At 51.8% G+C, this 18,913-nt stretch overlaps 1 long non-coding RNA gene across 1 annotated transcript in view; it reads left to right on the plus strand.

Annotated features, from left to right (window-relative positions):
* Positions 1 to 6,766: 6,766 nt before the first annotated feature.
* LOC137532742 (uncharacterized) overlaps positions 6,767 to 18,913 on the plus strand; it is a 207,802-nt gene continuing 195,655 nt past the window's right edge. The window contains exons 1-2 of the long non-coding RNA XR_011023977.1: positions 6,767 to 6,942; positions 7,326 to 7,457. This is a non-coding gene — a long non-coding RNA (uncharacterized lncRNA). The remainder of the gene's footprint in view (positions 6,943 to 7,325; positions 7,458 to 18,913) is intronic.

Raw genomic sequence — 18,913 nt, forward strand, 5'->3', positions numbered from 1 at the left:
TAATAATAATAATAGGCTAGTGTTAGTCTGTGTGCAGGCTAGGCCTGCTAGCCTAGGGCAGCCTTAGCCTACTACTAGCTTAGGTAGGTTAGGGATTCTAGTTCGTTGTGTACTATAGTAGTTTAGTTAAATTGTACTGCTGCTGTTTGCTGTAGTCTGTTAGTTTATAGCTTCAGTACTGTTAGTTAATATTAGTTAGTTACTGATTGACTGTGTACAGGCCAGCATCCCTTGTTGTCACCTGCTGTGACTGTCATTTGCAGGCGCACCCTGTTGATTGTGTCTGACCGTGTGTGACCGACCGACTGTAATTTGTCACCCACTGTGTGGCAGTTAGGTATATTGTTTACTGTTTAGTACAGCAGGCGTTTAATAGTTACTACCTGCGCGTACAACCGTACTACTACTAGGTAGGTGGTAGTCTTCCACTACTACTACCACCCACCCCTTCATTTAATTTTTTTTCATTTGTTACTCTGTGATTTATTACCTTTCTGTAGTAAATTGTTACATTCGCAGGCCAGCATCCCTTGTTGTCACCTGCTGTGACTGTCATTTGCCGGCGCACCCTATTCATTGCGTCTGACCGTGTGTGACCGACTGTAATTGTCACCCACTGTCACACGAGTTAGTACTGTAGAGACTCACTGTTAGTACTACTGCGGCTGCTGCTGCTACTGCTACTGCTGCTGCTGCTGCTACTGCTACTGCTACTGCTGCTGCTGCTGCTACTGCTACTACTACTACTACTACTACTACTACTACTACTTTCATTTTTTGTTGACACTTACCACCAGTCAGTCACCACCAACCCAGACTTTATTAAAGTTTACACCCTTTCCCACCGTTTTCTACACATTTTTTTTTTTACTGTATTTGTATATAAGTGCAAAATGACTGGCAGAGGTAGAGGATGAGGCACCACCAGGAGAGGCAGCGCCATTGCAGCAGCCACTGCCAGCAGCAGCAGGTCTGTGACTGGTCCGCCGCCAGCCACTGACCGCAGAGTTGTGGAAGAGGAAGCAGAGGCGCAACAGCAGCGCGTTGCGCCCATCTTTGAGACGGGTCGTCGCCCCCGGCCCATTCTGGAGAGTCAGGCGCAGGCTGTGGTGGAAATGATGGCGGAGCAGGAAGCCACCGTTTCCAGCCAGGCCTCCAGCACCAGCGAGACCAGTGCCACCACCTCCAGCACTCCGGGCTGCAGCAGGCCTCCACCACCGCTTGAGGACACGGTGACCCTATTGACCAGCCTGCCCTCACTGAGCTCGATCTTCACCCCAGTGACTGCAGCCATGTACAGGGATGTTGTGGAGAAGTTTGAGCAGGAGATTATGGGGACATCATCATGCAAGGAGGAGGAGGAGTTGGAGGTGGAGCATTTTGTTGTTGGCGCTGATGAGGAGGGGTGTGATGCAGGGGATTTTGGGCTACTGGATGTGGTTGAGGCGGGCTCAGAGGACATGTTTGGGGATGATGATGACATGCTGGATCCTCCCTATGTGCCACCACCAGTACCACCAGCACACTTGCTTGAAGGCAGCTCGTCATCGGAGGAGGAGGTGTCTGGCACAGAGGCATGGCAGCAGCAAGGCGGCAAGCACAGGGTGTGGAAGGCAGGAGCAACAGCCTGCTGCTTCAGCCACTACCACCACCCGCAGCAAACCTCCAACCAAACCAAAAAAGGCACAAGCCTCCAAGGGCACCAAAAAACCCCAGCCCTCAAGCTCAAAGGGCAGGTTGAAGTCCCCAGTATGGCGGTTCTTCACTAAGTGCACAGAGGACCCGACCCGTGCAATTTGCAATAGTTGCAAGGTCAGTCTCAGCAGAGGTCGCAATCTCCTCAAGTTAAGTACCTCGTGCCTGTCGACCCACTTAGAGACCAGGCATTTTGAGGATTTATGTGAGTATGAGAAGTTGAAGCAAAGTGGCGCAGGCAGTGGTCAGAGCCAGAGAGCCACTGTAAAGATTTCAGCAGCAGCATCCCACCCAGCAGCAGCAGCAGCAGGAGCACAGCAGCAGCAACTCACTCCTCCCCCCCCCCCCCCCCCCCCCGGGCAGCCAGTCCTCAATTGCCTCATCAGCTCCCTCCACAGTGGCCTCATCAGCTCCCTCCACAGTGGCCTCCTCATCCTCCCGCGCAGGCAAACGCCGCCAGACCCTGCTCAGCAAGTCCTTTCCCGGTGTGACCAAGGTGTTGCCTCCCGCTCACAGGCGCATCCGGGTGCTGAACGGGTTGCTTGCCCGGGCCATGTGCTCCCAGCTCCTGCCATATTCCTTCGTGCAGGAGGGGAGTGACATGAGAGCGCTGCTGCATTTTGGGATCCCAGAGTGGCAAGTTCCCAGCCGCCACTACTTCTCCCGCACGACGATCCCAGAACTGCACCGGTTTGCCATGGCGAACGTGGGCCGCGCACTGGATCACGCTGTGAGTGCGCGGATCCACATAACCATGGATCCATGGAGCAGCTGTTTTGGCACAGAACGCTATCTGTCCTTTACGGCACATTGGGTCAGCCTAGTGGAAAGCCCGAGCAAGGAAGCAGCAGGTCCACCCTCGGGCGCAGCAGTGGCACCAGTCGCCCACTATGTGGTGCCACCACGCGGGGTCAGGGGAGAAGCAGCAGCTCTCACCACCAAGCGACGTCGCAACAGCAGCGTGAAGGCCCGCCACTGCCAAGCGCTGCTGGAGATGGTGAGCCTGGGGAAGAACAGTCTGACAGCAGCCAACGTGCTCCGCTACCTGAGGGAGCAGGAGAAGACGTGGCTGACCCTCAGAGGCCTCCGAGTCGGATTGGTGGTGTCCGACAATGCCACCAACCTGCTGGCTGCCATCAGCAGGGGACACTTATCCCACATTCCCTGCTTGGCCCACGTCCTTAACCTGGTGGTGCAGAAGTTCCTGCGCACCTACCAGGAGATGGAGGAGCTGTTGGAAGCGGGGCGGAAAATTGTGCGCACTTTCCGCCGCTCAGCTGCTGCTGCATCAAAGCTGGCAGAGATCCAGCAGCGCGAGGGCCTGCCACCACACAGCCTTGTCATCGATGTGCCGACTCGCTGGAACTCCACCATGGCGATGTTGGAGCGGCTGGTTGAGCAGAGGAGGGCTGTCAACCGGTACATCGTGGATGCCACTCTCGAAGGCACCACCAAACTCCAGCTCCTCACCAATGCACAGTGGGGGCAGATGCAGCAGGTCTGCTTGGTGTTGGCTTCCTTCCTGCAGGGAACCAACCTGGTGAGCCAGGAGCGGGCATCCCTCTGCCAGTGGGTGCCCTTTGTTTGTCTGCTGGACAGGGCACTTGGCGATTTGGTGGATTTGGGGGAGGAGGCCCGGAACCAGCTGGAACAGCAGCCGCCTGCGCAGTCCACTGCTGTGCAGGAATTTGAATCCCTGGAGGAGTATGAGGAGGAGTTGGAGGTGCTGGACGTCGCTGTTGAAGGGGAACAGCGAAGCGCAGCAGCAGTGGTGCGAGGGTGGAGAGAGGAGGAGGACGCTGACCCTGATGTCTCTGTGTCACGGACCACCCTGTTCCCCATGGCAGCGCACATGTCTGTGCGACCCCAGGGTGAAGCAGATGCAAGCGAGGGAGGACGCCTGCATCAGCATGATCCTGGATCCACGGCTGAGGGGGAAGTGGGCTCAGTTTCTGCCTGCTAGAGGACGTGAGCAGCGCACAAGCGAGTTGCAGCAGCTCCTTGTTCGGCAACTGGAGGAAGCCTTCCCCCGGTTTGCCATGGCGAACGTTGGCCGTGTACTCAATCACGCTGTGAGTGCGCGGATCCACATAACCATTGATCCATGGAGCAGCTGTTTTGGCACAGAACGCTATCTGTCCTTTACGGCACATTGGGTCAGCCTGGTGGAAAGCCTGAGCAAGGAAGCAGCAGGTCCACCCTCGGGCGCATCAGCAGCAGCGGCACCAGTCGCCCACTATGTGGTGCCACCACGCTGGGTCAGGGGAGAAGCAGCAGCTCTCGCCACCAAGCGACATCGCAACAGCAGCGTGAAGGCCCGCCACTGCCAAGCGCTGCTGGAGATGGTGAGCCTGGGAAAGAACAGTCTGACAGCAGCCAACGTGCTCCGCTACCTGAGGGAGCAGGAGAAGACGTGGCTGACCCCCAGAGGCCTCTGAGTCGGATTGGTGGTGTCCGACAATGCCACCAACCTGCTGGCTGCCATCAGCAGGGGACACTTATCCCACATTCCCTGCTTGGCCCACGTCCTGAACCTGGTGGTGCAGAAGTTCCTGCGCACCTACCAGGAGATGGAGGAGCTGTTGGAAGCGGGGCGGAAAATTGTGCGCACTTTCCGCTGCTCAGCTGCTGCTGCATCAAAGCTGGCAGAGATCCAGCAGCGCGAGGGCCTGCCACCACACAGCCTTGTCATCGATGTGCCGACTCGCTGGAACTCCACCATGGCGATGTTGGAGCGGCTGGTTGAGCAGAGGAGGGCTGTCAACCGGTACATCGTGGATGCCACTCTCGAAGGCACCACCAAACTCCAGCTCCTCACCAATGCACAGTGGGGGCAGATGCAGCAGGTCTGCTTGGTGTTGGCTCCCTTCCTGCAGGGAACCAACCTGGTGAGCCAGGAGCGGGCATCCCTCTGCCAGTGGGTGCCCTTTGTTTGTCTGCTGGACAGGGCACTTGGCGATTTGGTGGATTTGGGGGAGGAGGCCCGGAACCAGCTGGAACAGCAGCCGCCTGCGCAGTCCATTGCTGTGCAGGAATTTGAATCCCTGGAGGAGGATGAGGAGGAGTTGGAGGTGCTGGACGTCGCTGTTGAGGGGGAACAGCGAAGCGCAGCAGCAGTGGTGCGAGGGTGGAGAGAGGAGGAGGACGCTGACCCTGATGTCTCTGTGTCACGGACCACCCTGGTACCCATGGCAGCGCACATGTCTGTGCGACCCCAGGGTGAAGCAAATGCAAGCGAGGGAGGACGCCTGCATCAGCATGATCCTGGATCCACGGCTGAGGGGGAAGTGGGCTCAGTTTCTGCCTGCTAGAGGACGTGAGCAGCACACAAGCGAGTTGCAGCAGCTCCTTGTTCGGCAACTGGAGGAAGCCTTCCCCCGGTTTGCCATGGCGAACGTGGGCCGCGCACTAGGAAAGCCCGAGCAAGGAAGCAGCAGGTCCACCCTCGGGCGCATCAGCAGCAGCGGCACCAGTCGCCCACTATGTGGTGCCACCACGCGGGGTCAGGAGAGAAGCAGCAGCTCTCGCCACCAAGCGACATCGCAACAGCAGCGTGAAGGCCCGCCACTGCCAAGCGCTGCTGGAGATGGTGAGCCTGGGGAAGAACAGTCTGACCCAGCCTCGGACAGACCCACCGAACCACCGACGTAAAGTTCGGTAGGCCTCCTTTAAGAGAGGTGACAGTCACATGACCAGAGGGCCCCCACTCTCTCCTATCCAGCGGCTGGGTCTGCGCGGCTGCGCCAATTAGATTTTCCTAGCCGTGCTGTCCGGAGGCCTATAAGAAGAGGCAGCATCATCACTCTTGTGACAAGCTCCGCCTTCGACCACACTACATCAGCGTTGCACGCTGCCCGGCGCCAGACAGAGGCCTGGCTGAAGACGCAGCACGCAGGGGGAATGCCTGGCCTGCTCTGAGTGGACTCTGAGAGGCCTGAGGGAGAGGAGAGCGGAGGCAGCCGCTTGCTGCACGAAGCTGAGCCACACACTGTGAGTCTGTCTGACCGTTACTCTGCTCTGACCTGCCTGCTGCTGCCGGTCAGGACCTGTCACCTGCTGCCACGCTGCTAGTGCAGACAGACAGTCCAGAGTCAGCTGCACGCACGGTGGGCTCTTTCTTTGTGTGTTTGAAGGGGGGGAGGACTCGAGTCAGAGGAGACTGTAACTCAGCCCAGGGGAGTGAGGAGAGGTGAGCTCAGGAGAGGAGACTGTCACACCGAGTGTGAGGAGAGAGGGATAAGATCAACAGGCCTGGGCTGGCTGCACTGCACCCACGGTGGGACTTTGTGTGGGGGAGGGGAGGAGACTCAGCCCAGCAGAGACTGTCACACCGAGTGTGAGGAGAGAGGGATAAGATCAACAGGCCTGGGCTGGCTGCACTGCACCCACGGTGGGACTTTGTGTGGGGGAGGGGAGGAGACTCAGCCCAGGAGACTGTCACCGAGTGTGAAAGAGAGGGATCACCAGACCAGGGATGCTTGTTGGTTCTTGTGGCCTGCCTGGAGGCCAGAGAGGCAGTCGCAGGACTCAGAGAGGAGATGACAGGTCAGTGTGTGGGCAACTGGGGGGAGTTGCTGTCTGGTGTCTGGCTGTGGTGTGTGCCTGCTGTGAGTCTGCCTGCCAGCCATGGGTGGTGGATGATGGGCACATTGGGCAGTCTCAGGCAGTGGCACACAGTGCAGTGTGTTAGTGGGGGGGTTGGCCTAGCTGGTGCCAATTTACACACAGGGATGAGGCCCAGGGACAGCTGTGTTGTGGGGGGTTGGTGTGGCGCTGGCAGCAAATGATGCACAAGGAGGCCCCCAGGGACAGGAGGAGTTGTGGGGGATGGTAATGGTGGATAAGGCTTTAGCAGCACTTTACAGAGTACACCTATTCCTGTCCCTGCCTATCCTCAGAGGTGCCTACAATGCAATCCTACCACAGTCATAATCTAATGTCCTACCATCTACCTATTATGTATTTATATGTCACTGACACCTCTTGCAGCACTTTACAGACTCCATAGTCATGTCACTGGCCTATCCTCAGAGCTGCTCACAATCTAATCCTACCATAGTCGAATGTCCTACCTGTATATCTCGGGCATCTGCAGGCTGCAGCAATGTAATGTCTACCTTGTTCTGCAGGCTTGCAGCAGTGCAGCTGACGCACGCAGTAACACCGCCAGAAGATTGCCATAGACAAACCGCCGCCTCCCCACAGGCTTTTTGGTCTGCTGCCAGGAGAAGCTGCCCACGACATTAGGTGAGTGTCCTATACGGGAGCTGAGACTCTTACCACAGTCGTAATGTCCTACCATCTACCTATTATGTATTTATATAGCACTGACACCTCTTGCAGCACTTTACAGACTCCATAGTCATGTCACTGGCCTATCCTCAGAGCTGCTCACAATCTAATCCTACCGCAGTCATAATGCCCTACCAGACCAGTAATGTCCTACCATCTACCTATTATGTATTTATATATCACTGACACATCTTGCAGCACTTTACAGACTCCATAGTCATGTCACTGGCTTATCCTCAGAGCTGCTCACAATCTAATCCTACCATAGTCGAATGTCCTACCTGTATATCTCGGGCATCTGCAGGCTGCAGCAATGTAATGTCTACCTTGTTTTGCAGGTAGTGCAGCTGACGCACGCAGCAGTGCAGCTGACGCACGCAGTAACACCGCCAGAAGATTGCCAGAGACAAACCGCTGCCTCCTCACAGGCTTTTTGGTCTGCTGCCAGGAGAAGCTGCCCACGACATTAGGTGAGTGTCCTATATGGGAGCTGAGACTCTTACCACAGTCGTAATGTCCTACCATCTTAATATTATGTATTTATATAGCACTGACACCTCTTGCAGCACTTTACAGACTCCATAGTCATGTCACTGGCTTATCCTCAGAGGGGCTCACAATCTAATCCTACCATAGTCATAATCTAATGTCTTGTCATTATGTATTTCTGTAGCACTGGCTGCTTCTGCAGGCAGCATGTTAGTGCTAAGACACTTAAGTGTCCCCAGTGGAGAACCAATGTTAATGTGCACCTGAACTCTTTGCACAGGACAAAAGGAAAATGTAGAGAAATGCACGATGTATGTAGAGTTTAGCCTGTCTAATTGCTCATTTGTGTCTAATACAGGGGCGGCGCCAGGGGGGTGCAAGGGGGTGCTCGAGCACCCCCTAGAATTGTCCAAGCACCCCCAAAGCACCCCCTGGAGTGAACTGACTTCAGGCGTCTAAAAGACGCCAAGTCAGTTCACACAGCGGCAGCACGGAGCAGCAGGCAGGGCTACGGTAAGATGGCCGCCCGGAGCCCTGTTCTGCAGACTTCGAGTCTGCAGTGCATGGCTTCGGGGCGGCCATTTTCCCGTAGCCCTGCTCTCTGCATGCAGGCAGGAAGTCACGTCGTGACGTCGGGAAGGAAGAGGATCGTGGGCGCGCGGGCGCTGCGCGCCACAATGAGGTCGGGACTCGGGACAGGAGGTCGGGAAAGAAGGTCTTCTGGCTGTAGGTGAGTAAATGGGTTTTTCTTTTCTTTTTCAGGTGATGCTGATTGTGCATATTGGGGTCATATCTGCTACGGATTGTGCATATTGGGGTCATATCTGCTACGGATTGTGCATATTGGGGTCATATCTGCTACGGATTGTGCATATTGGGGTCATATCTGCTACGGATTGTGCATATTGGGGTCATATCTGCTACCGATTGTGCATATTGGGGTCATTTCTGCTACCAATTGTGCATATTGGGGTCATTTCTGCTACCGATTGTGCATATTGGGGTCATTTCTGCTACCGATTGTGCATATTGGGGTCATTTCTGCTACCGATTGTGCATATTGGGGTCATTTCTGCTACCGATTGTGCATATTGGGGTCATATCTGCTACGGATTGTGCATATTGGAGTCATATCTGCTACCGATTGTGCATATTGGGGTCATATCTGCTACCGATTGTGCATATTGGGGTCATATCTGCTACCGATTGTGCATATTGGGGTCATATCTGCTACCGATTGTGCATATTGGGGTCATATCTGCTACCGATTGTGCATATTGGGGTCATATCTGCTACCGATTGTGCATATTGGGGTCATATCTGCTACCGATTGTGCATATTGGGGTCATATCTGCTACCGATTGTGCATATTGGGACCATATCTGCCACCGATTGTGCCTATTGGGACCATATCTGCCACCGATTGTGCCTATTGGGACCATATCTGCCACCGATTGTGCCTATTGGGACCATATCTGCCACCGATTGTGCCTATTGGGACCATATCTGCCACCGATTGTGCCTATTGGGACCATATCTGCCACCGATTGTGCCTATTGGGACCATATCTGCCACCGATTGTGCCTATTGGGACCATATCTGCTACCGATTGTGCCTATTGGGACCATATCTGCTACCGATTGTGCCTATTGGGACCATATCTGCTACCGATTGTGCCTATTGGGGCCATATCTGCTACCGATTGTGCCTATTGGGGCCATATCTGCTACCGATTGTGCCTATTGGGGTCATATCTGCTACCGATTGTGCCTATTGGGGTCATATCTGCTACCGATTGTGCATATTGGAGCCATATCTGATAACGATTGTGCATATTGGGGTCATTGGACGTGTTTTTTGTTAAAATCTGCTCACATTACGTGTATTTTCTTGAGAAAACCTGCACAATTATGTGAATTTTCTGGGAAAAGGGTCACCAAAACTTGGGCCCTCTGTCTTTGCGTTGCACTTTTAAAGGGAACCCGAGGTGAGAATAATATTGAGGCTGCCATATTTATCTCCCTTTAAGCAATACCAGTTGCCTGGCTGCCGTGCTGGTCCTCTGCCTCTTATTCTTTCAACCATAGACCCTGAACAAGCATGCAGCAGGTCAGGGGTTTCTGACAATATTGTCAGAACTGACAAGATTAGCTGCATGGCTTGTTTCTGGTGTAATTCAGTTCACTACTACAGCCAAATAGATCAGCAGGGCTGCCAGGCAACTAGTATTGTTTAAAAGGAAATAAATATGGCAGCCACCATATCACTCTCACCCTGGGTTCACTTTAAATTACAGTTAGCCCCGTCCTCATCCGGTCATGACCACGCCCATTTCTTCGCCGCGGCGCGCTTCGCGCGCCGCAGGTTGTAGCCTCACCCATTTTTTGCCGCGGCGCGCGAAGCGCGACGCAGGTCGTCAGCTCCCCCGGAAATTGGTCCAGCACCTGCATAGCACCCCCTAAAAAAATTTCCTGGAGCCGCCACTGGTCTAATAACACGTGTAGAAAGCTAATTTGAAAGGAGCAAATTTTTTTTTACAATGTCTGCTTCAATGAAAGCAGGAAGTACACACAGCAGATTAATTGCATTATTTATATCAGCTGCAATTTTTTTTTTGTATAAACACAAAGTAATATGCAATATGGTGCTAAATTCGATATGGACGCTTATAGGGATGTTTGTTTTTATGTTAAACTTCCCCCTCCGTGTGTTCTGGATATTAGAATGTACTTATTGTAGATGACTTGTTAGAAGATGCATATATCTGGCACTACAGGGTGTTTTCTCCTTTAAAAGGCTCTGACAGGCATTCTTAAAATGACTTGTATTGCACCCAAGAGATCACTGTGTGAATGGCTGCAATTAAATATTCCTCTTGAAAATAGGTGAATTTTGATTGGCTTTTGTAGGCTCTACTTTTCGTAATATTAATCAGTCCCCCAGTGACCAACTGCAATTTTGAATACCCTAACTCTACCAGAAACGGTGTAAGAGTGGCTGCATTTTTCCCAGTGAAATTTGTATTTGTCTCTGCCCACTTTTTGGTTATGGGGATAAAAAGTAACCTATGTTACAGGTAATGTGTGACTATTCAAATCTGTTGACTTGGTGAAAGAACGCTGTTTCGTTTTTTAGTGGTGATGCTTGGGGTTGGGTATGTGTGCTCCGCCTCCAAGTTATGGGCTGGGTGGGCCCTAGACTGAAATTTCTTTGGTGGGCCCCAAGGGTCCCAGTCCGACCCTGGTCTGACAGCAGCCAACGTGCTCCGCTACCTGAGGGAGCAGGAGAAGACGTGGCTGACCCCCAGAGGCCTCCGAGTCGGATTGGTGGTGTCCGACAATGCCACCAACCTGCTGGCTGCCATCAGCAGGGGACACTTATCCCACATTCCCTGCTTGGCCCACGTCCTGAACCTGGTGGTGCAGAAGTTCCTGCGCACCTACCAGGAGATGGAGGAGCTGTTGGAAGCGGGGCGGAAAATTGTGCGCACTTTCCGCTGCTCAGCTGCTGCTGCATCAAAGCTGGCAGAGATCCAGCAGCGTGAGGGCCTGCCACCACACAGCATTGTCATCGATGTGCCGACTCGCTGGAACTCCACCCTGGCGATGTTGGAGCAGCTGGTTGAGCAGAGGAGGGCTGTCAACCGGTACATCGTGGATGCCACTCTCGAAGGCACCACCAAACTCCAGCTCCTCACTAATGCACAGTGGGGGCAGATGCAGCAGGTCTGCTTGGTGTTGGCTCCCTTCCTGCAGGGAACCAACCTGGTGAGCCAGGAGCGGGCATCCCTCTGCCAGTGGGTGCCCTTTGTTTGTCTGCTGGACAGGGCACTTGGCGATTTGGTGGATTTGGGGGAGGAGGCCCGGAACCAGCTGGAACAGCAGCCGCCTGCGCAGTTCACTGCTGTGCAGGAATTTGAATCCCTGGAGGAGGATGAGGAGGAGTTGGAGGTGCTGGACGTCGCTGCTGAGGGGGAACAGCGGAGCGCAGCAGCAGTGGTGCGAGGGTGGAGAGAGGAGGAGGACGCTGACCCTGATGTCTCTGTGTCACGGACCACCCTGTTCCCCATGGCAGCGCACATGTCTGTGCGACCCCAGGGTGAAGCAGATGCAAGCGAGGGAGGACGCCTGCATCAGCATGATCCTGGATCCACGGCTGAGGGGGAAGTGGGCTCAGTTTCTGCCTGCTAGAGGACGTGAGCAGCGCACAAGCGAGTTGCAGCAGCTCCTTGTTTGGCAACTGGAGGAAGCCTTCCCCCAGGCTTCCACCCCCTCTGTCCCTGTCCAGCCAGCACAGCAGCCGGTGCCTGCGGCCAGCAGCAGCAGCGTCAGGCGCCCAGGAGACCTGCTGTCATTGACACAGGCACTCTACATGACGGTAGAGCAGCTGAGAGAGGAGGTGCGTGCAGCAGCCACCTCCTCTGAAAGCCACAGCCAGCGCATGACCCAGATGGTGGCTGAGTACATGGGGTCCTTCAGTGGGCTTGACACCGGCAGCGTGGACCCCATGGAGTACTGGGTGGAGCGGTTGCACATCTGGAGTAAGCTGGCGCAGTACGCCCTGGAAGTCCTGTCTTGCCCCCCTTCCAGCATGCTGTCCGAGAGGTGCTTCAGTGCGGCCGGTGACGTGGTCACCGAGAAGCGCTCTCGTCTGTCCACAGAGGGAGTGGACAGACTGACATTTTTGAAGATCAACCAGGCCTGGATTGAAGGCACGTTCCTGGCACCTACTGTCGGCAAGAGGAGGACATGAGGTGCCTGGAAATCATTCTTTGACAACATAAACCTTCATTCCCGGGGTCCTGATAATTTGGTCTGGTGTTTCTTCACTTGCTGTGGTAGTAACGCTAGCTACCATGGCCCGTGACATGCCTGCTGCTGCGACACGTCACTCCTCTTCCTGCTGCTGTTGCTGATGTATTTATATATTTATGCATTTACTTATTTATTTATGAATTAATTTATTTGTGTATTTATTTATGTATTGTACTTATACAGCGCCAACATATTACGAAGCGCATGTTTTTCATCCTCCTGCTGTTCACCTCACAATGCATGCCTGCTGCTGCCACATGTCAATCCTCTTCCTGCTGCTGTTGCTGATGTATTTATATATTTATGAATTTACTGATTTATTTATGAATTTATTTATTTGTGTATTTATTTATTTATTGTATTTATACAGCGCCAACATATTCCGAAGCACTTATTTTCATCCTCCTGCTGTTCACCACACAATGCATGCCTGCTGCTGCCACACGTCACTCCTCTTCCTGTTGCTGATGTATTTATATATTTATGAATTTACTGATTTATTTATTAATTTATTTATTTGTGTATTTATTTATTTAGTGTATTTATACAGCGCCAACATATTACGAAGCGCTGATTTTCATCCTCCTGCTGTTCACCACACAATGCATGCCTGCTGCTGCCACACGTCACTCCTCTTCCTGCTGCTGTTGCTGATGTATTTATATATTTATGAATTTACTGATTTATTTATTTGTGTATTTATTTATTTATTATATTTATACAGCGCCATCATATTACGAAGTGCTGATTTTCATCCACCTGCTGTTCACCACACAATGCATGCCTGCTGCTGCCACACGTCACTCCTCTTTCTGCTGCTGTAGTTATCCTGCTGTCTGTGCTCCCACCGCCAGGCTCACCAGAATACATTGCCTGCTGCCATTCGCCACTCCTCCTCCTGCTGAGTTTATCCTCCTGCCTGTCTGTGTTCCCACCGCCAGGGTCCACAGAATTATGCGCTGCTGCCATGCGCCACTAGCTATTACGCCACTACAATAGCTATACTGTTGTAAAAATAAATACATTCTGAGATGTCTGGGTTGAAAACTGTGTTGTCCCAGTTGTGCATTGGGCACAATGTGGGCTGCACGACTGCTGTACGGAGCCTCCTCCTGCTCTTTGGTGTTTATTTTCAGCCATGGTACCAACGCTAGGTACCATTGGCCTGTGACATTGCCTGCTGCCATACGTCACTACTCCTCCTCCTCCTGCTGCTATAGTTATCCTCCTGCCTGTCTGTGTTCCCACCGCCAGGGTCCACAGAATTATGCGCTGCTGCCATGCGCCACTAGCTATTACGCCACTACAATAGCTATGCTGGTGTTAAAGATAACATTTTACAACAGTAGAGTTCTGTAAGGGAAAAAACAAAGAAAAAAAGAAGGAGGAGGAGGAGAAGGAGAAGAAGAAGGAGAAGGAGAAGGAGGAGGAGAAGAAAAAGAAGAAGATTTTCATCACTTTCTTTTTATATATTAGACCTATTTACATGTGATTTCCCTTTAAAAAACAAAAAAAAACATCCGAATTCGCGAACACGAATTTTTCCCGAATTTTTTACGCAAACCCAACCAAATTCGTCGATCGCATGCGAATCCGAATTTTCCGCAGGCCCAAATTCGAATGTACCTGAATCAAATTTTGGTACATTCGAGCAACCCTGGTGTCCACACATATTTTAAATGTAGATATAGAATTTGTCATAATAATTTGTCATAACTTCTTCCAGGGTTAAATATTCCACCAACTTTTACTGTAAGAAAAAAGAACCTTCCTAATAGATGGCAACACCTTTATTCCTCCATACACAGATCGTGTACCATTGTCCTTTCCTATACTCCAGGTGTGGCTTCAAAAGTGATTTATACAGAGGAAGTAGTATGCTAGCATCTCATAATTTTATTTTCTATTTTATGCATCCCAGAATTGTATTTGCTTTAGCTGCTGCTGCTTGAATAAGGGTGTTTAACCACTTCACCCTCAAAGGTTTTTAGCCTAACGGACCAGAGCAATTTTCAACTGTCAACGCTCTTCCCTTTCATTTGTAAATAACTTTTCCACTACTTATCACAACAAAATGATCTATACCTTGTTATTTTTGTTACACATTAGGCTTTTGAGAGTTGATATTTGTTTTCAGTAATTGGGTGCATACTGCCACAGAATGAACACTCATGTTTGAATCTACAGCCAGATCCCCATTTGCACGAGGAATCGTTGAAAGACCAGCACAGGCCCTTTTTCCCTGTGGTGGCCGCCCCCTGACCCTGCAGAGGCCCCGCCTGGCTGAAAAGGAGTAGTAACCGAAGTTCCACCGTATGACCCCCCTTTTCCACTCATCACTCTAAGCCAAATGCCAATGTCCTTATGGTGCCAATCAAGATCTGATTGCACTGACATCCATTGATAAAAATGCTCGTCGTACCTAAGCTAAGCCAACCCCTTATACACCCTATCTGCTTCCCAGATGGTGTCTAAATAACAAAAAAAGAGAGGTACACTTCTCTGGGATCTTCTCCCCCAAAACGCTCCCCAAAATGGTAAAGGCCTGAAGCCAGTTCCCAAAAGTTCGCGGAATAAACCTGAACCTGAATCTCTCCAGCGGCAACAGAGTCAAATTATCTATGTACTCTCTGTGCCAAATCTTCTCCTTCATTTCCATTTTCAAATGCGCCCCCAAGGGCCCTTCGAAACAGATATACGGATGCCCTTTTGCCGTATCTGATATGGGTACTCGTTTTACCCCCGACTTTTCACTCACCACCCCCACTCGTACTAAGTCTTTTTCTGTTGTGCCTGGGAGCTCTACCGACCCCCCCCCCCCCCCCACCCCCCCCCCACCTCTACCACTTCCGCCCCAGAGTTCGCCTCCCTTGGGGCCCAAACACTGCCCAAACTTGGTTCTGCTGACCCAGAACCACCCGGTACCATAACCTAAAACGTATCCAACAATGACCGGACCCCACCAATGAAACCTTGCCATGCATCCTGACCTCCAACAGCAATCCCCTGTGTGTCAGAAACAACATTAAGTGGCAATAACTCACCCACACAATGCGCAGGGGTATCGGGCCTGCCATCCTGTGCGACTCCAGCAGCCAACATTGGAGATGTCGAGAAGCCCACTGATATTCCTTGGTTTGGCTGCATCATAGTTGCCGAAGATGAACCTCTCTAGGGACCTGCACCAGCCGATGCCACCTGCGGAATAAATTGAGTGCAAGCATCACCCGGCCCCATACCATATTGCCACCTCGGACCTGCGTAAGGCGGTACCCATCCCTTCCCTCCCGTCATACCTTGGAAATGCATGGGGCCAAAGGGGTCCCACTGAGGCTGCTTACCCCAGGGACCTGGGAGAAAGTTATCCCAAGCTTGCTGGGGGAAGCCACTGCCACCCGTGTCACCTCGGTTGCTGTCTAAACCCCCCCCCCCGCCCCCTGAACTCCATCTGGGAACAAAGCTGCATTAAATGGACCCCATGGGGGGAATACCTACTGGGGCCACATGCCCTGGTGGTGGGGCAACACCCACCAAGGACCCGGGCAGAACTGCTGTTCCTGATTGAGCTGCAGCAGTGGCCTGCGACCTAGCTGCGGGCTGCTGGGGCCTGCTTGCATGGCCACCTCCCACCTATCCCCTCCAGTGCTAGCTCTCTTGCCCTCTTTCTTCCCTCCTTTCTTCCCCCTAGATTTCCTCCCTGATCTCGGGGCATCCTCTGCCGCTCCCCTCATCCCCATCCCCAACACCACTGACCTGTGGGACCGCATCTGTGCCGGCAGGAGGGACGCCAGATCCACTGACCGCTGCACACCTGGTCCTGGCAGCTGGTGGGGATGGAGAGAGCTGGTCGACCGCTCGCTTGGACCTGCGCGGTCTGCTTGCTGCTGGGGACGCCTCCTCCGCTCCCCCCGCGGCGGGGGCGGTGAAGAGGATGCCACTATGGCTCCCCTTCAATCCACCCTGTACGCCTCCTCTCTCAGCTGGCGCAAAGCACCGGAGATGTCCCACTCGGCCATCCTGCAAAATAAAACTGCCTGCTAGGCCCTGTTTTCCAAGCGAGAGCAAACGAACATATTTGCTCTCGCTGCTCTCCTACTGGTGACTGACCTCACTCCTGCCCGCCTAGCTAACCCCCACCTCCTCCCATCCAAGCTAGCCAATCCCCAGCCCCCTGCACCCTCACTAACACTTCCCTCCCCACAACTGTTCCCTGATAGATAGTTCCCGCAGGAAACTTAGCCCAGGTCATGCAGCGCTGGGCTTATAGCACAGCGCTGGACTCTAAACTGCTTACACACAAGAGGATTACTATAGGAGATGGCTATTACAGCTGCAAACTTCTTCAGAAAAAAATATGTTTTATGTTTGAATTACGTTGCAGTACTTGTACAGCTCAGTACAAGATCCACCACAATATTCAGTGGATTTCACTTGTCAAATGTTGTATAGAGTGAATTTACATAAACAAATTGTGTGAATGTACAGACAATCTGCAGCAAATCTGGAATTCACATCAGCAAGGAAAAGAAGGCCCCAGACAAGCAAGTTTTTTACAAGTTTTTAATTTTTTTATATGATCATACTTACACAGTAATACCAGCTATGCACGAGCCACTACTCTACTAGCAATGTTCCGCTGAAATATCTTGAGAGGAATGGGATGAGAGGAAGCACTTGATAGTGTGATCTTTGGGTCATCTTGGGACTGTGCTCTAAAAATGCTATAGTTCCTAGACACTGTGCTTGCTACTTACTAGCACCTAATAGGATACATCCATAAATTAATAAATTCTTTCTGCGCTCAGACCTTAGACAGTATCCGGTGTGCTTTGATCTGGGAGGAAACCAGGGATTTCACACAATACTAGGATTATTGTATTATTGTTATATTTGATATTCTGTGTATGACTCTGGCTTATCTCTGACCTTGCTCTTGCTAATCGATTCTGTGCCTCTGCCCATCTGACTCTGTTGCTGAACTCTGCCTGAAATATCACTACTCTCTTGCCTGCCGACTTTGTACTGTTCCTGCCTATCTGTTACCAATCCTAGCCTGTCTGACCATTCTACTCCCCAGTGAGCCCTTGTCACTGGTGAGGTGCTCACTGATAGTACCCACCAGCTCCTCTGGTGAGGTGTTCACTGATAGTACTCACCAGCTCCTCTGGTGAGGTGCCGACTGATACTACCCACCAGCTCCTCTGGTGAGGTGTTCACTGATAGTATTCACCAGCTCCTCTGGTGAGGTGCTCACTGATAGTACCCACCAGTTCCTCTGGTGAGGTCTAGTCAAACTATTCAGCTACTGTTGCACCAAGCACTATACACCTTGTTATTCTGCTAGCTATACTTGTATTATTGGTGATTCTGCAGATCACCACATAATCAGGTATAGCGTCTGTATTATCGGTGATACTGCAGATCACACATAATCAGACGTCTGTGTAGCTACACCAATCGTTACAGAACAGCAGACCAAAATGTCAATGGAGACACTGTGCAATCGGGTTGAACTTTTGACCACGACCGTTAACGATCTCATCAAGACAGTTAACATACAGCAGACTCAGATTGACCAGCTGGCTGAGACAGTTAACCGTCTTAAAGGTCCTAATGCACAAGTGTCCTCCCCTCCAGTTAATGAGCCCAGGATGCCCCCTCCCGAAAAATTTTCGGGGCATCGGTCTGATTTTCGAAATTTTAAGCACCGCTGCTTATCATATTTTGAGTTACGGCCAGTATCTTCAGGTACAGAGACTCAGAGAGTCACATTAATAAAGACTTTATTGTCTGGTGATTCGCAATCTTGGGCCTACAGTCTTCCCGAGGGTCATGAGGCTTTGGCCTCTGTTCAGGATTTTTTTAAAGCGATGGCAGTTATATATGATGATCCCGATTTGGCTACAACATCAGAGAGGAAATTTAAGACCCTCAGACAAGGGCATAGCTGTTAGGCTTGGTGGTGTATTCTCCACAGTCAGCATACAACACATAAGCTGACGTGAAGGAGGTATACACACCAGCACAAGGAATCAGGATATCCCCAGTTTAGTGGAGGAGAGGACTGACTCCAATAGGGGATTGTGGCACACAGAGCCGGTGCAGATCCGAACAGCCACAAACAATACTTTCGTGATAACGTCTCAGCGCAAAGTAGCGCTGAGCGCATAAACCAGGACTGAGGAGATCAGGACAGGTAGACAGAATGAACGCTTGCTTAACCAGCCACTACTTAGTGACAGCAAGCGTCCACAACAAGACAGACTGGAATGAGGCAACCAATGCGTTGCAGCGATGGCGTGCCTCACAAGACAGGACAGGATAGTCAGGAAATAGGAGGATCAAGATAGATGAACGTAACACAGACAAATATACAATAAGTATGTTTTCCTAGCGTATTACAATTACAGCTATCAATGAAACTATTTGTAACGTCTGACTAACATATGTATATATCGGCAATGAACCGATATATGACATAAGCAGGAACACCGACTAGGACTGGAGCAATACAGGGAACAGGACTCAGAAGGATTCGCTATCTCTTCGCAGAGATGAACGGAATCCACAAACAGAACCAGGAGCAGGATAACTAACTCAGCACGGGTGATCACGATACGCGC

The sequence above is a fragment of the Hyperolius riggenbachi genome, chromosome 9 (assembly GCF_040937935.1).
Source record: "Hyperolius riggenbachi isolate aHypRig1 chromosome 9, aHypRig1.pri, whole genome shotgun sequence".
In the NCBI taxonomy this organism is placed as follows: domain Eukaryota; kingdom Metazoa; phylum Chordata; class Amphibia; order Anura; family Hyperoliidae; genus Hyperolius; species Hyperolius riggenbachi.